At 42.2% G+C, this 15,818-nt stretch overlaps 1 long non-coding RNA gene across 1 annotated transcript; it reads left to right on the forward strand.

Annotated features, from left to right (window-relative positions):
- Window positions 1-204: 204 nt before the first annotated feature.
- LOC129856741 (uncharacterized) lies at window positions 205-2,200 on the forward strand. The gene is made up of 3 exons (XR_008759809.1): window positions 205-294; window positions 1,026-1,225; window positions 2,146-2,200. It is a non-coding gene; the product is annotated as an uncharacterized LOC129856741 (long non-coding RNA).
- The last annotated feature ends 13,618 nt before the right edge of the window (window positions 2,201-15,818 follow it).

Consider the following 15,818-nt stretch of genomic DNA (forward strand, 5'->3'; position numbering starts at 1 on the left):
CTAGCGGTTAAGAGGTTGTGTTATTAGGGTGACAGGTAGCCTAGCGGTTAAGAGGTTGTGTTCTTAGGGTGACAGGTAGCCTAGCGGTTACGAGGTTTTGTTATTAGGATGACAGGTAGCTTAGCTGTTAAGAGGTTGTGTTATTATGGTGGCAGGTAGCCTAGCAGTTAAGAGGTTGTGTTATTAGGGTGGCAGGTAGCCTAGCGGTTAAGAGGCTGTGTTATTAGGGTGACAGCTAGCCTAGCGGTTAAGAGGTTGTGTTATTAGGGTGGCAGGTAGCCTAGCGGTTAAGAGGTTGTGTTATTAGGGTGACAGCTATCCTAGCGGTTGAGAGGTTGTGTTATTATGATGACAGGTAGCCTAGCGGTTAAGAGGTTGTGTTATTAGGGTGACAGCTAGCCTAGCGGTTAAGAGGTTGTGTTATTAGGGTGACAGCTAGCCTAGTGGTTAAGAGGTTGTGTTATTAGGGTGAAAGCTAGCCTAGCGGTTAAGAGGTTGTGTTATTAGGGTGGCAGGTACCCTAACGTTTAAGAGGTTGTGTAATTAGGATGACAGCTAGCCTAGCGGTTAAGAGGTTGTGTTATTAGGGTGACAGCTAGCCTAGCGGTTAAGAGGTTGTGTTATTAGGGCGGCAGGTAGGTAGCAGGTAGCCTAGCGGTTAAGAGGTTGTGTTATTAGGGTGGCAGGTAGCCTAGCGGTTAAGAGTTTGTGTTATTAGGGTGACAGCTAGCCTAGCGGTTAAGAGGTTGTGTTATTAGGGTGGTAGGTAGCCTAGCGGTTAAGAGGTTGTGTTATTAGGGTGACAGGTAGCCTAGCGGTTAAGAGGTTGTGTTATTAGGGTGGTAGGTAGCCTAGCGTTTAAGAGGTTGTGTTATTAGGGTGACAGGTAGCCTAGCGGTTAAGAGGTTGTGCTTTTAGGGTGACAGCTAGCCTGGCTGTTAAGAGGTTGTGTTATTAGGGTGACAGGTAGCCTATCGGTTAAGAGGTTGTGTTATTAGGGTGACAGCTAGCCTAGTGGTTAAGAGGTTGTGTTATTAGGGTGGCAGGTAGCCTAGCGGTTAAGAGGTTGTGTTATTAGGGTGGCAGGTAGCCTAGCGGTTAAGAGGTTGTGTTGTTAGGGTGACAGCTAGCCTAGCGGTTACGAGGTTGTGTTATTAGGGTGGCAGGTAGCCTAGCGGTTAAGAGGTTGTGTTATTAGGGTGGCAGGTAGCCTAGCGGTTAAGAGGTTGTGTTATTAGGGTGGCAGCTAGCCTATCGGTTAAGAGGTTGTGTTGTTAGGGTGACAGCTAGCCTAGCGGTCAAGAGGTTGTGTTATTAGGGTGACAGGTAGCCTAGCGGTTAAGAGGTTGTGTTATTAGGGTGACAGCTAGCCTAGCGGTTAAGAGGTTGTGTTATTAGGGTGACAGCTAGCCTAGCGGTTAAGAGGTTGTGTTATTAGGGTAGCAGGTAGCCTAGCGGTTAAGAGGTTGTGTTATTAGGGTAGCAGGTAGCCTAGCGGTTAAGAGGTTGTGTTATTAGGGTGACAGCTAGCCTAGCGGTTAAGAGGTTGTGTTATTAGGGTAGCAGGTAGCCTAGCAGTTAAGAGGTTGTGTTATTAGGGTGACAGCTAGCCTAGCGGTTAAGAGGTTATGTTATTAGGGTAGCAGGTAGCCTAGCGGTTAAGAGGTTGTGTTATTAGGGTGACAGCTAGCCTAGCGGTTAAGAGGTTGTGTTATTAGGGTGACAGCTAGCCTAGCGGTTAAGAGGTTGTGTTATTAGGGTGACAGCTAGCCTAGCGGTTAAGAGGTTGTGTTATTAGGGTGGCAGGTAGCCTATCGGTTAAGAGGTTGTGTTATTAGGGTGACAGCTAGCCTAGCGGTTAAGAGGTTGTGTTATTAGGGTGGCAGCTAGCCTAGCGGTTAAGAGGTTGTGTTATTAGGGTGACAGGTAGCCTAGCGGTTAAGAGGTTGTGTTCTTAGGGTGACAGGTAGCCTAGCGGTTACGAGGTTTTGTTATTAGGATGACAGGTAGCTTAGCTGTTAAGAGGTTGTGTTATTATGGTGGCAGGTAGCCTAGCAGTTAAGAGGTTGTGTTATTAGGGTGGCAGGTAGCCTAGCGGTTAAGAGGCTGTGTTATTAGGGTGACAGCTAGCCTAGCGGTTAAGAGGTTGTGTTATTAGGGTGGCAGGTAGCCTAGCGGTTAAGAGGTTGTGTTATTAGGGTGACAGCTATCCTAGCGGTTGAGAGGTTGTGTTATTATGATGACAGGTAGCCTAGCGGTTAAGAGGTTGTGTTATTAGGGTGACAGCTAGCCTAGCGGTTAAGAGGTTGTGTTATTAGGGTGACAGCTAGCCTAGTGGTTAAGAGGTTGTGTTATTAGGGTGAAAGCTAGCCTAGCGGTTAAGAGGTTGTGTTATTAGGGTGGCAGGTACCCTAACGTTTAAGAGGTTGTGTAATTAGGATGACAGCTAGCCTAGCGGTTAAGAGGTTGTGTTATTAGGGTGACAGCTAGCCTAGCGGTTAAGAGGTTGTGTTATTAGGGCGGCAGGTAGGTAGCAGGTAGCCTAGCGGTTAAGAGGTTGTGTTATTAGGGTGGCAGGTAGCCTAGCGGTTAAGAGGTTGTGTTATTAGGGTGACAGCTAGCCTAGCGGTTAAGAGGTTGTGTTATTAGGGTGGTAGGTAGCCTAGCGGTTAAGAGGTTGTGTTATTAGGGTGACAGGTAGCCTAGCGGTTAAGAGGTTGTGTTATTAGGGTGGTAGGTAGCCTAGCGTTTAAGAGGTTGTGTTATTAGGGTGACAGGTAGCCTAGCGGTTAAGAGGTTGTGCTTTTAGGGTGACAGCTAGCCTGGCTGTTAAGAGGTTGTGTTATTAGGGTGACAGGTAGCCTATCGGTTAAGAGGTTGTGTTATTAGGGTGACAGCTAGCCTAGTGGTTAAGAGGTTGTGTTATTAGGGTGGCAGGTAGCCTAGCGGTTAAGAGGTTGTGTTATTAGGGTGGCAGGTAGCCTAGCGGTTAAGAGGTTGTGTTGTTAGGGTGACAGCTAGCCTAGCGGTTACGAGGTTGTGTTATTAGGGTGGCAGGTAGCCTAGCGGTTAAGAGGTTGTGTTATTAGGGTGGCAGGTAGCCTAGCGGTTAAGAGGTTGTGTTATTAGGGTGGCAGCTAGCCTATCGGTTAAGAGGTTGTGTTGTTAGGGTGACAGCTAGCCTAGCGGTCAAGAGGTTGTGTTATTAGGGTGACAGGTAGCCTAGCGGTTAAGAGGTTGTGTTATTAGGGTGACAGCTAGCCTAGCGGTTAAGAGGTTGTGTTATTAGGGTGACAGCTAGCCTAGCGGTTAAGAGGTTGTGTTATTAGGGTAGCAGGTAGCCTAGCGGTTAAGAGGTTGTGTTATTAGGGTAGCAGGTAGCCTAGCGGTTAAGAGGTTGTGTTATTAGGGTGACAGCTAGCCTAGCGGTTAAGAGGTTGTGTTATTAGGGTAGCAGGTAGCCTAGCAGTTAAGAGGTTGTGTTATTAGGGTGACAGCTAGCCTAGCGGTTAAGAGGTTTTGTTATTAGGGTAGCAGGTAGCCTAGCGGTTAAGAGGTTGTGTTATTAGGGTGACAGCTAGCCTAGCGGTTAAGAGGTTGTGTTATTAGGGTGACAGCTAGCCTAGCGGTTAAGAGGTTGTGTTATTAGGGTGACAGCTAGCCTAGCGGTTAAGAGGTTGTGTTATTAGGGTGGCAGGTAGCCTATCGGTTAAGAGGTTGTGTTATTAGGGTGACAGCTAGCCTAGCGGTTAAGAGGTTGTGTTATTAGGGTGGCAGCTAGCCTAGCGGTTAAGAGGTTGTGTTATTAGGGTGACAGGTAGCCTAGCGGTTAAGAGGTTGTGTTCTTAGGGTGACAGGTAGCCTAGCGGTTACGAGGTTTTGTTATTAGGATGACAGGTAGCTTAGCTGTTAAGAGGTTGTGTTATTATGGTGGCAGGTAGCCTAGCAGTTAAGAGGTTGTGTTATTAGGGTGGCAGGTAGCCTAGCGGTTAAGAGGCTGTGTTATTAGGGTGACAGCTAGCCTAGCGGTTAAGAGGTTGTGTTATTAGGGTGGCAGGTAGCCTAGCGGTTAAGAGGTTGTGTTATTAGGGTGACAGCTATCCTAGCGGTTGAGAGGTTGTGTTATTATGATGACAGGTAGCCTAGCGGTTAAGAGGTTGTGTTATTAGGGTGACAGCTAGCCTAGCGGTTAAGAGGTTGTGTTATTAGGGTGACAGCTAGCCTAGTGGTTAAGAGGTTGTGTTATTAGGGTGAAAGCTAGCCTAGCGGTTAAGAGGTTGTGTTATTAGGGTGGCAGGTACCCTAGCGTTTAAGAGGTTGTGTAATTAGGATGACAGCTAGCCTAGCGGTTAAGAGGTTGTGTTATTAGGGTGACAGCTAGCCTAGCGGTTAAGAGGTTGTGTTATTAGGGCGGCAGGTAGGTAGCAGGTAGCCTAGCGGTTAAGAGGTTGTGTTATTAGGGTGGCAGGTAGCCTAGCGGTTAAGAGGTTGTGTTATTAGGGTGACAGCTAGCCTAGCGGTTAAGAGGTTGTGTTATTAGGGTGGTAGGTAGCCTAGCGGTTAAGAGGTTGTGTTATTAGGGTGGCAGGTAGCCTAGCGGTTAAGAGGTTGTGTTATTAGGGAGACAGCTAGCCTAGCGGTTAAGAGGTTGTGTTATTAGGGTGGCAGGTAGCCTAGCGGTTAAGAGGTTGTGTTATTAGGGTGACAGCTAGCCTAGCGGTTAAGAGGTTGTGTTATTAGGGTGACAGCTAGCCTAGCGGTTAAGAGGTTGTGTTATTAGGGTGGCAGGTAGCCTAGCGGTTAAGAGGTTGTGTTATTAGGGTTGCAGCTTTCCTAGCGGTTAAGAGGTTGTGTTATTAGGGTTGCAGCTAGCCTAGCGGTTAAGAGGTTGTGTTATTAGGGTGGCAGGTAGCCTAGCGGTTAAGCGCATTGGTCCAGTAACCGAAAGGTTATTGAAAAATATGCCGATGTGCCCTTGAACAAGGCACGTAACCATACTTGCTCTGGATAAGAGTGTCTGCTAAATGACTAAATTGACTAAATTTTTGGTATATATTTTAATGACAAAATACAATATATATCTGTAATTAGCCATGGTGGCGTTCCTATGGCACCACAGAGTCGCCATCGGGACAAATTGGACTCATTCTTGGATAAGAGACTTCAGTACTAATTAAACTATTAAACTCACAGAGCATTCAGAAAGTAGATATACCTTGACTTATTTCATATTCTATTTTGTTACACCTGTGAGTATTTCCACAACTGGACTTTGCCACATTTGCCCATTTATTCTTTTTCAAAAATCTTTAAGCTCTGTCAAATTTGTTGTTGATCGTTGCTAGACACACCATTGTAACTCGACCACGCAGGAACATTCACTGTATTCTTTAGTGTAGATTTGGCCTTGTGTGTTTAAGGTTATTGTCCTGCTGAAAGGTGAATTCATCTCCCAATGTCTGACGGAAAGCAAATAGAACCAGGTTTTCCTCAACAATTTAGCCTGTGTTTAGCTCTATTCTGTTTCTTTTTTATCCTGAAAAACTCCCCAGTCCTTAACGATTACAAGCATACATATAACATGATGCAGCCACAACTATGTTTGAAAATATGTAGAGTGCTACTCAGTAATGTGTTGTGTTGGATTTGCCCCAAAAATAACACTTTGTATTCAGGACAAAAAGTAAGTTGCTTTGCAACATTTTTTTGCAGTATTACTTCAGTGCCTTGATGCAAACAGGAGGTATGTCTTGGAATATTTTTTATTCTGTACAGGCTTCCTTCTTTTCACTCTGTTAATTAGTTTAGTATTGTGGAGTAACTACAATGTTGTTGATCCATCCTCAGTTTTCTCGTATCACAGCCATTAAACTCTGTAACTGTTTTAAAGTCACCATTGGCCTCATGGTAAAATCCCTGAGTGGTTTCCTTCCTCTCCGGCAGCTGAGTTAGGAAGGACGCCTGTATCTTTGTAGTGACTGGGTGTATTGATACACCATCCAAAGTGTAATTAATAACTTCATCATGCTCAAAGGGATATTCAATGTCTACTTTTTATTTTCACACATCTACCAATAGGTGCCCTTCTTTATGAGGCATTGGAAAACCTCCCTGGTCTTTGTGGTTGAATCTTTGTTTGAAATTCACTGCTTCGACTGAGGGATCTTACAGATAATTGTATTTGTAGGGTACAGAGATGAAGTAGTAATTAAAAAATCATTTTAAACACTATTATTGCACACAGAGTGAGTAAATGCAAATAAGCATGTGACTTTTTAACCTCATGTTTACTCCTGAACGTATTTAGGCATCGCCGTTACAAGCTGTTAAATACTTATTGATTCAAGACTTTTCAGATTTTCATTTTTTTTATTACATTTTTTTTTATTTCTAAAAACATAATTCCATTTAGACTTCATGGGGTGTTGTGTGTAGGCCAGTGACACAAAGTCTAAATGTAATACATGTTTTATTCAGGCTTTAACACAACAACATATGGAAAAAGTCAATGAGTGTGAGTACTTTCTAAAAGCCCTGTATTTGGTGTGATACTTGCTTGTTTCATTTAGCACACTGGGAGGGTTTGATACCATAACTCACACTGGGAGGGTTTGATACTATGACTCACACTGGGAGGGTTTCATATCATAACTCACACTGGGAGGGTTTGATACCATGACTCACACTAGGAGGGTTTGATACCATGACTCACACTGGGAGGGTTTGATACCATGACTCACACTGGGAGGGTTTGATACTATGACTCACACTGGGAGGGTTTGATACCATGACTCACACTGGGAGGGTTTGATACCATGACTCACACTGGGAGGGTTTGATACCATGACTCACACTGGGTGGGTTTGATACCATGACTCACACTAGGAGGGTCTGATACCATGGCTCACACTGGGAGGGTCTGATACCATGACTCACACTGGGAGGGTTTGATACTATTACTCACACTGGGAGGGTCTGATACCATGACTCACACTGGGAGGGTTTGATACCATGACTCACACTGGGAGGGTCTGATACCATGACTCACACTGGGAGGGTTTGATACCATGACTCACACTGGGAGGGTTTGATACCATGACTCACACTGGGAGGGTTTGATACCATGACTCACACTGGGAGGGTTTGATGCCATGACTCAAACCCGGTGTGTGTCTGATACCATGACTCACACTGGGAGGGTTTGATACCATGACTCACACTGGGAGAGTTTGATGTTATGACTCACACTGGGAGGGTTTGATACCATGACTCACACTGGGAGGGTTTGATACCATGACTCACACTGGGAGGGTTTGATGCCATGACTCACACTGGGAGGGTCTGATGCCATGACTCACACTGGGAGGGTTTGATACCATGACTGACACTGGGAGGGTTTGATGCCATGACTCACTGTGTGTGTGTGTGGGTGTGTGTGTGTGTGTGTGTGTTTGTGTGTGTGTGTGTGTGTGTGTGTCTAACTGCTTTCCGGTTATCTCATTGAATCCCTCTGCCTTCCTTCCTGTTACACAGGGACATGTCCACCCACAGTCTCTGTGCTTCTCAACTAAATTTAGCTGTCAGGGAAAATTATTCCTTTCAAGCTCTTTCTGACTCTAACCGTCAGTCACAGTCAGATTCACAGTGTCAGAGACAAACCAACCCCTGGGAAAGACTTGCCTCAGGTAAAAAAACGATATATTGCTGCTCAATCTTGTTTACTTTAAATGGTAGAAAAGGTGACTGCAGTGCAGAGAGAGTAACTGCAAAAGCATTGTAATGAGTGATGACACACCACCAAGTTAGCGTCCTCAAAACTGGTTTATTGAAAGCTACTGCTTGTTATCAACATGACATAAACTAGAAGAATGACGCTCTGAAATGGCGTCTAACTGCATTCATCTGTAAATTAATGTTACTGGGTTTTTTTTTCTCTCTATTTTAAACAACAGTTAGTCAATTTGATAGTCAATTCGAATGGCAAAAATTGACGAAGTTGGAAACTTTTATTTCCCTCACCAACTTCAAACATCAACTATCTGAGCAGCTAACCGTTCGCTGCAGCTGTACATAGCCCATCTGTAAATAGCCCAGCCAATCTACCTACCTCATCCCCATACTGTTTTTATTTTATTTACTTTTCTGCTCTTTTGCACACCAGTATTTCTACTTGCACATCATCATCTGCTCATTTATCACTCCAGTGTTAATCTGCTAAATTGTAATTATTCGCTCCTATGGCCTATTTATTGCCTACCTCATCACGCCATTTGCACACACTGTATATAGACTTTCTTTTTTTTTCTACTGTGTCATTGACTTGTTTATTGTGTTATTGGCTTGTTTATTGTTTACTCCATGTGTAACTTTGTGTTGTTGTCTGTGTCACACTGCTTTGCTTTATCTTGGCCAGGTCTCAGTTGTAAATGAGAACTTGCTCTCAACTAGCCAACCTGGTTAAATAAAGGTGAAATGAATAATAATACAAAATGTAACCTGTCTTTATTACATGTTCTATAAAAGGCTAAATTGTTGGACGAGTCAGATGACTCTGCTTTTGGCATCACTGGAGTATCTGGTGTTTGTTTCCTGTGTCCTCTTTAAGGGGACACATCATTGGAGTATCTGGTGTTTGTTTCCTGTGTCCTCTTTAAGGGGACACATCATTGGCGTATCTGGTGTTTGTTTCCTGTGTCCTCTTTAAGGGGACACATCATTGGCGTATCTGGTGTTTGTTTCCTGTGTCCTCTTTAAGGGGACACATCATTGGAGTATCTGGTGTTTGTTTCCTGTGTCCTCTTTAAGGGGACACATCATTGGAGTATCTGGCGTTTGTTTCCTGTGTCCTCTTTAAGGGGACACATCATTGGAGTATCTGGTGTTTGTTTCCTGTGTCCTCTTTAAGGGGACACATCATTGGAGTATCTGGTGTTTGTTTCCTGTGTCCTCTTTAAGGGGACACATCATTGGCGTATCTGGTGTTTGTTTCCTGTGTCCTCTTTAAGGGGACACATCATTGGCGTATCTGGTGTTTGTTTCCTGTGTCCTCTTTAAGGGGACACATCATTGGAGTATCTGGTGTTTGTTTCCTGTGTCCTCTTTAAGGGGACACATCATTGGAGTATCTGGTGTTTGTTTCCTGTGTCCTCTTTAAGGGGACACATCATTGGAGTATCTGGTGTTTGTTTCCTGTGTCCTCTTTAAGGGGACACATCATTGTTTTGGTTCCATCCCACAATTCCCCCAATTATATGTCGAGGTGCCATTTGGAACACAAGACAAGAGTCACTCTGAATCTACAGTTATTTTATATACCCCAAGACAAGAGTCACTCTGAATCTACTGTTATTTTATATACCCCAAGACAAGAGTCACTCTGAATCTACTGTTATTTTATATACCCCAAGACAAGAGTCACTCTGAATCTACTGTTATTTTATATACCCCAAGACAAGAGTCACTCTGAATCTACTGTTATTTTATATACCCCAAGACAAGAGTCACTCTGAATCTACAGTTATTTTATATACCCCAAGACAAGAGTCACTCTGAATCTACTGTTATTTTATATACCCCAAGACAAGAGTCACTCTGAATCTACTGTTATTTTATATACCCCAAGACAAGAGTCACTCTGAATCTACTGTTATTTTATATACCCCAAGACAAGAGTCACTCTGAATCTACAGTTATTTTATATACCCCAAGACAAGAGTCACTCTGAATCTACTGTTATTTTATATACCCCAAGACAAGAGTCACTCTGAATCTACTGTTATTTTATATACCCCAAGACAAGAGTCACTCTGAATCTACTGTTATTTTATATACCCCAAGACAAGAGTCACTCTGAATCTACTGTTATTTTATATACCCCAAGACAAGAGTCACTCTGAATCTACTGTTATTTTATATACCCCAAGACAAGAGTCACTCTGAATCTACTGTTATTTTATATACCCCAAGACAAGAGTCACTCTGAATCTACTGTTATTTTTCACTGTCTTTTTACTGTTGTTTTTATTTCTTTATTCATCTATTGTTCACTTAATGCTTTTTTTTCTTTTACTTAAAAATTGCACTGTTGGTTAAAAGGGGGCTTGTAAGTAAGCATTTTCTTGTAAGTAAGTAAGCATTTTCACTGTAAGGTATTCAGCTCACGTGACAAATAAACTTGGATTTGATTTGAACGGATGTGTAATGTCACCTAAATAGCCTCTGATTGGTAATCCATTACGGTTGTGTCCCAAATGCCACCTTATTGTCCATAATATATTTGTTTCTGCCAGAGCCACAGCACCGACCTGTACCCTACCTGCCCTAAGCTCTCTCCTGGCCCCTTACACTGCGTCTGAATTTGTCCTGCTAGGTGACCTAAACTGGGACATGCTAAAACCACCTGACCAAGTCCTAAAGCAATTGGACTCCATAAATATTTCTCAGATTATTACCAATCCCACAAGGTATGACTCCAAACACCCAGAAAAGGCTACTCTTCTCGATTGTAACGTTCCTGACCTGTTTTATGTTGTTTTTGTATGTGTTTATGGTCAGGGCGTGTGTTTTGGGTGGGCAGTCTATGTTTTCTGTTTCTATGTTGGTTTTGGTTGCCTGGTATGGCTCTTAATTAGAGGCAGGTGTTTTGCGTTTTCCTCTAATTAAGAGTCATATTTAGGTAGGGTGTTCTCACTGTTTGTTTGTGGGTGATTGTCTCCTGTTTCGTCTATGTCTGAACCATACGGGACTGTTTGGCTGTTCGTTCGTTTTGATGTAGTCTGTTCCTGTCCGTGAGTTTTACGTTTAGTTATGAAAGTTTTATGTTCAGGTTTCGTCTACGTCGTTTTCTTGTTTTGTAATTTTGTAAGTGGTTTTGTTTTCGTGTTGCCGTCGTTACAAATAAAGAGATGGCTTATTTCCCGAATGCTGCGTATTGGTCCACTGATCCTTCTCTCCTCTCCTCGTCCGAGGAAGAGGAGAACGACAGCCCTTACATCGATGTTATCCTCACAAATAATCCGGATAGGTATCAGTCTGGTGTTTTCTGTAATGACCTTAGTGATCACTGTTATACAGTCTATGTTCGTAATGGCTGCTCAGTGAAACGACCAGTCCTGATTTGTCATAAACTCTTGTTAATAAACAACTTTAATGAGCAAGCCTTCCTTCATGAACTGGCCTCTATAAAATGGTATAGAATCAGCTTGATCCCCCCCCTCTGTCGAAGACGCCTGGACCTTCTTCTATATCTTCAGTGGTATTGTTAACAAACACGCCCCCATAAAGAAAATGAGAATTAAAAACAGGTTCAGCCCCTGGTTCGACCGTGATCTGGCAGAGTTACAGCTTTCAATAACAATTCAAATCATCTCAACGGATAAAACAGAATAATCAACATGAGGGGATTGGTATAGTATTATAATTAATGATTTGGTAAAACCAAAGAATGTCTTTTTTACTCTAATCTATTTGACATAGTTCAACAAGCTTCCTTTGTGTCCCTTTATGAACTGATGGAGAATAGTGGGGGAAATACATTTTTTTTTTGAAGTGGGGATTGGCAACAGTGACTTCACTGAGTGTGAGGTTTTCTCTGGTGTGTATGTTTGTGTCTGTGTTCATGTGTGTGTGTGTGTGTGTGTGTGTGTATTTGTGTTCCTCTGGGGTGTGTGTTTGTGTCTGTGTTCATGTGTGTGTGTGTGTGTGTGTGTGTGTGTGTATTTGTGTTCCTCTGGTGTGTATGTTTGTGTTTGTGTTCATGTGTGTGTGTGTATTTGTGTTCCTCTGGTGTGTATGTTTGTGTTTGTGTTCATGTGTGTGTGTGTGTGTGTGTATTTGTGTTCCTCTGGTGTGTATGTTTGTGTTTGTGTTCATGTGTGTGTGTGTGTGTGTTCCTCTGGGTGTGTATGTTTGTGTTTGTGTTTATGTGTGTGTGTGTGTGTGTTCCTCTGGGTGTGTGATTCAGCGATCGTACACCAGCTCTGCCCTGTTCTGCCAGTCTTTCTCACTCACATCGGCTGGGCTTTGAAGACAACCTGTCATGCATGTTTGATCAGAAACAGACACTTAGAAGCCTCCCCTGTTCTTGGCACGAACAGACAGGAGAGGTAATTTTCTAGAGCAGTGATTTCAGATGTGCCTTTATGATGATGTTGATTCACAGCCATCTCTACATTTCCCCCGGAACATTCTCTAATGACCGAATGCAATTTTTGGGGAAAACAGGCTTGTCCCTCCTTTTCCCTTAGCACACAGAAACACACATGCACAGACGCACACACACACCAAACACACCTTCAGAAACAGTCCGCGGGCGGGAAGGCTCCACCTTCCCAGTCTGGTCCTTCCCTGGGGGATTTCCTGAGCTCTGACACAAACAAACACAAACACACACACAACCTCCTAACTACTGTTTCTCTGGAGAGACAGGACCAACACTGGGTTCCTGGCAACAAGTGCAGAGACAATCAGATCTTACAATGCTGCTTAATGAGTCATGTAGCGTCCATTTTTTTTCGTCAGTGTAATAATATGTAATGATGTAGTACGTGTCATGAAATCGGGATGGGATTGAGGGAGAGATGAATTCAAGAAGCTTAAATATTGACCAATATCATACAGAGGAGACCAAGAAGAGAGATTCTAGTCCGTTTTAGTATTTTGATTTTTTATCCACCATTTTCTTTCTGTCAAGTCTTCAGTCGTATACAGTTCCTCAGGTTGCTGAACAAGGAAGACAAATCACCGTGGCCCAAATGGAAGCCTATTCCTTGTATAGTGCACTACATTTGACCAGAGCCTTATGGACCCTGGAATAGTACACTACAGGGAACAGGGATTCATTTGGGATGGATACAGCAACGGCAGGCAGAGTAGCAGTTTGAAGCCTGGAGCGACAGACCACATGAGACTCTGCAGCAGAGCTACAGAGAAAGAAACTGTGGTTCATGAACTCACATTTACATTTAAAGAAAGAAAAACATTATCCAACCAACAGCAGCAGCGGTACAGACCTGTCTATTTCCAAAGTCACTTTTCCCCCTGTTCTATCTGTGACAAAGGCGATAGCCGCTTTATAGATGGCCTAGTTACATTCACAGTTCCTATCTTTTCTTTTCAAAGAAAGACAAAACCCAAACAACAACAGAGGATAGAAATAGAAATAGAAACTGACAGAGAGAGAGAGAGAGAGAGAGAGAGAGAGAGAGAGAGAGAGAGAGAGAGAGAGAGAGAGAGAGAGAGAGAGAGAGAGAGAGAGAGAGAGAGAGAGAGAGAGAGAGAGAGAGAGAGAGAGAGAGAGAGAGAGAGAGAGACACACCACAGAGCTCTCATCAGTAAATGTAACCGTACACTCCAACAGCCCCTTTACAGAACAAATACATGTTTGTTTATCTATGTACGTTTATAATTCTACTTCATCACAATCCCGGATCCGGGAGCTAGAGTTAGAGTTGGTCTCTGATAGATAAAGAGCTGTTATCTAGAGTTAGAGTTGGTCTCTGATAGATAAAGGGCTGTTATCTAGAGTTAGAGTTGGTCTCTGATAGATAAAGGGCTGTTATCTAGAGTTAGTTGGTCTCTGATAGATAAAGAGCTGTTATCTAGTTAGAGTTGGTCTCTGATAGATAAAGAGCTGTTATCTAGAGTTAGAGTTGGTCTCTGATAGATAAAGGGCTGTTATCTAGAGTTAGAGTTGGTCTCTGATAGATAAAGGGCTGTTATCTAGAGTTAGAGTTGGTCTCTGATAGATAAAGAGCTGTTATCTAGTTAGAGTTGGTCTCTGATAGATAAACACACATATATGAACACGAGTCAGGTTTCACATGGATTTGTGCACATGACTCAGGCATGTGGTTTCCCAATGTTTCGGGCTTCTTTTGTAACGGGCACTGGAGAAACCAATGTATTGACCATTAGATCATGAAGACCAGCGTCTCTCTTCCGATGTATATCATCACTTTCTCTCAGTCTCAAAATAGGGAATTATAACAATATTAACTTGATTTTGTCCTAAGTAACGGTTAGAAAAATCTGCTAAATGATTATTTTGAGTTGGATTCAAAAACGTATTCAGATGTCTTGACTTGTCCCACATTTTGATTTTACAGCCATATTCTAAAATGTATTAGATATTTTATTATTATTATTATTATTTATTATTATTATTATTATTATTATTATTTGTTCCCCTCAGTCTACACACAATACCCTCTAATGACAAAGTGAAAACAGTTTTGCAAATGTATAAAAAAATGTCAAACACAAATGCCTTACTTACCAGTCAAAAGTTTGGACACACCTACCCATTCCAGGTTAATTTTCACTATTTTCTACATTGTAGAATAATAGTGAAGACATCAACACTATGAAATAACACATATGAAATCATGTAGTAACCAAACAAAGCGTTAAACAAATCCAAATATATTTCATATTTGAGATTCTTCAAAGTAGCCACCCGTTGCCTTGACGACAGCTTTTGCACACTCTTGGCATTCTCTCAACCAGTATCACCTGGAATGGTATTACAACAGTCTTGAAGGAGTTCCCACATACAAAACCGTCCAAAAGTTTGGGGTCATTTAGAAATGTTCTTGTTTTTGAAAGAAAAGCAATTTTTTTTGTCCATTAAAATAACATCAAATTGATCATAAATACAGTGTAGACATTGTTAATATTGTAAATGACTATTGTAGCTGGAAACAGCAGATTTTTTATGGAATATCTACATAGGCATACAGAGGCCCATTATCAGCAACCATCACTCCTGTGTTCCAATGGCACGTTGTGTTAGCTAATCCAAGTATGTAATTTAAAAAAAGCTAATTGATATTAAAAAACCCTTCTGCAATTCTGTTAGCACAGCTGAAAACTGTTGTTCTGATTAAAGAAGCAATAAAACTGGCCTTCATTTCTAGAATTTCATGGAATTTCTCAGAACAAGAATAGACTGAAGAGTTTCAGAGGAAAGTTCTCTGTTTCTGGCCATTTTGAGCCTGTAATCGAACCCACAAATGCTGATTCTCCAGATGCTCAACTAGTCTAAATAGTATTTTTTCTCAGTCAAAACAATGAAATGAAACATCGAAATTTACCATAAAACTCTACAGTTCAGTTAAAAGTGTTATTTCTAGATTTAGAAAATGTAACCGTGCGTACAAACCGGGAAAACAGGATGAAACAGATAGCTAGCGTCTTTGTTCGTTTCACTGGGCTTCTTCCAACGGACCAACGTGAAGAGAGACGCGTGCCTGCTGCAGAAAAGCCACTAAGTAGACAGTACATGTATGTCAATGCTACCGCAAACGCAACACCATGGAGGACAATGCACCCACAATGCAACGCATCTGGTACTTTAAAAACGTGCTATTAATAAAATAGTAGTAAATAGTATAGCATGGAAAATAAGTACGTGACTCTGGATGACAACATCATGTTGTTGACTTAAAGAAGTTTTTTTTTTTTTTTTTTTTTTTTTGCCAGGCTACTAACGAATACCACGATACTGGTATCGTCCCGTGAAAAGGTGGTGTTAACATGTAAACTCTAAATGTAAATCTAGTTTTACATGTGAATATATTTGAACAATGTGAAGCTGCAAATGTAAAAAAAAAAAAGTGTAATTGTTCACGGTATTTCATTGTTCACGGTGAACAGAAGATAAGGGCTTTTTATGTCAATGCCCAAGAGTCACTGAAAACCACTTATCTTGCTGCAAAGCGTGCTGAGAAGGCTTGGCTCTGTAATACGTCTCACTGGCAGGGAGATGTGGAGCTTACACACACACACACACACACACACACACACACACACACACACAC

Source organism: Salvelinus fontinalis, chromosome 6 (genome assembly GCF_029448725.1).
Source record: "Salvelinus fontinalis isolate EN_2023a chromosome 6, ASM2944872v1, whole genome shotgun sequence".
In the NCBI taxonomy this organism is placed as follows: Eukaryota; Metazoa; Chordata; class Actinopteri; order Salmoniformes; family Salmonidae; genus Salvelinus; species Salvelinus fontinalis.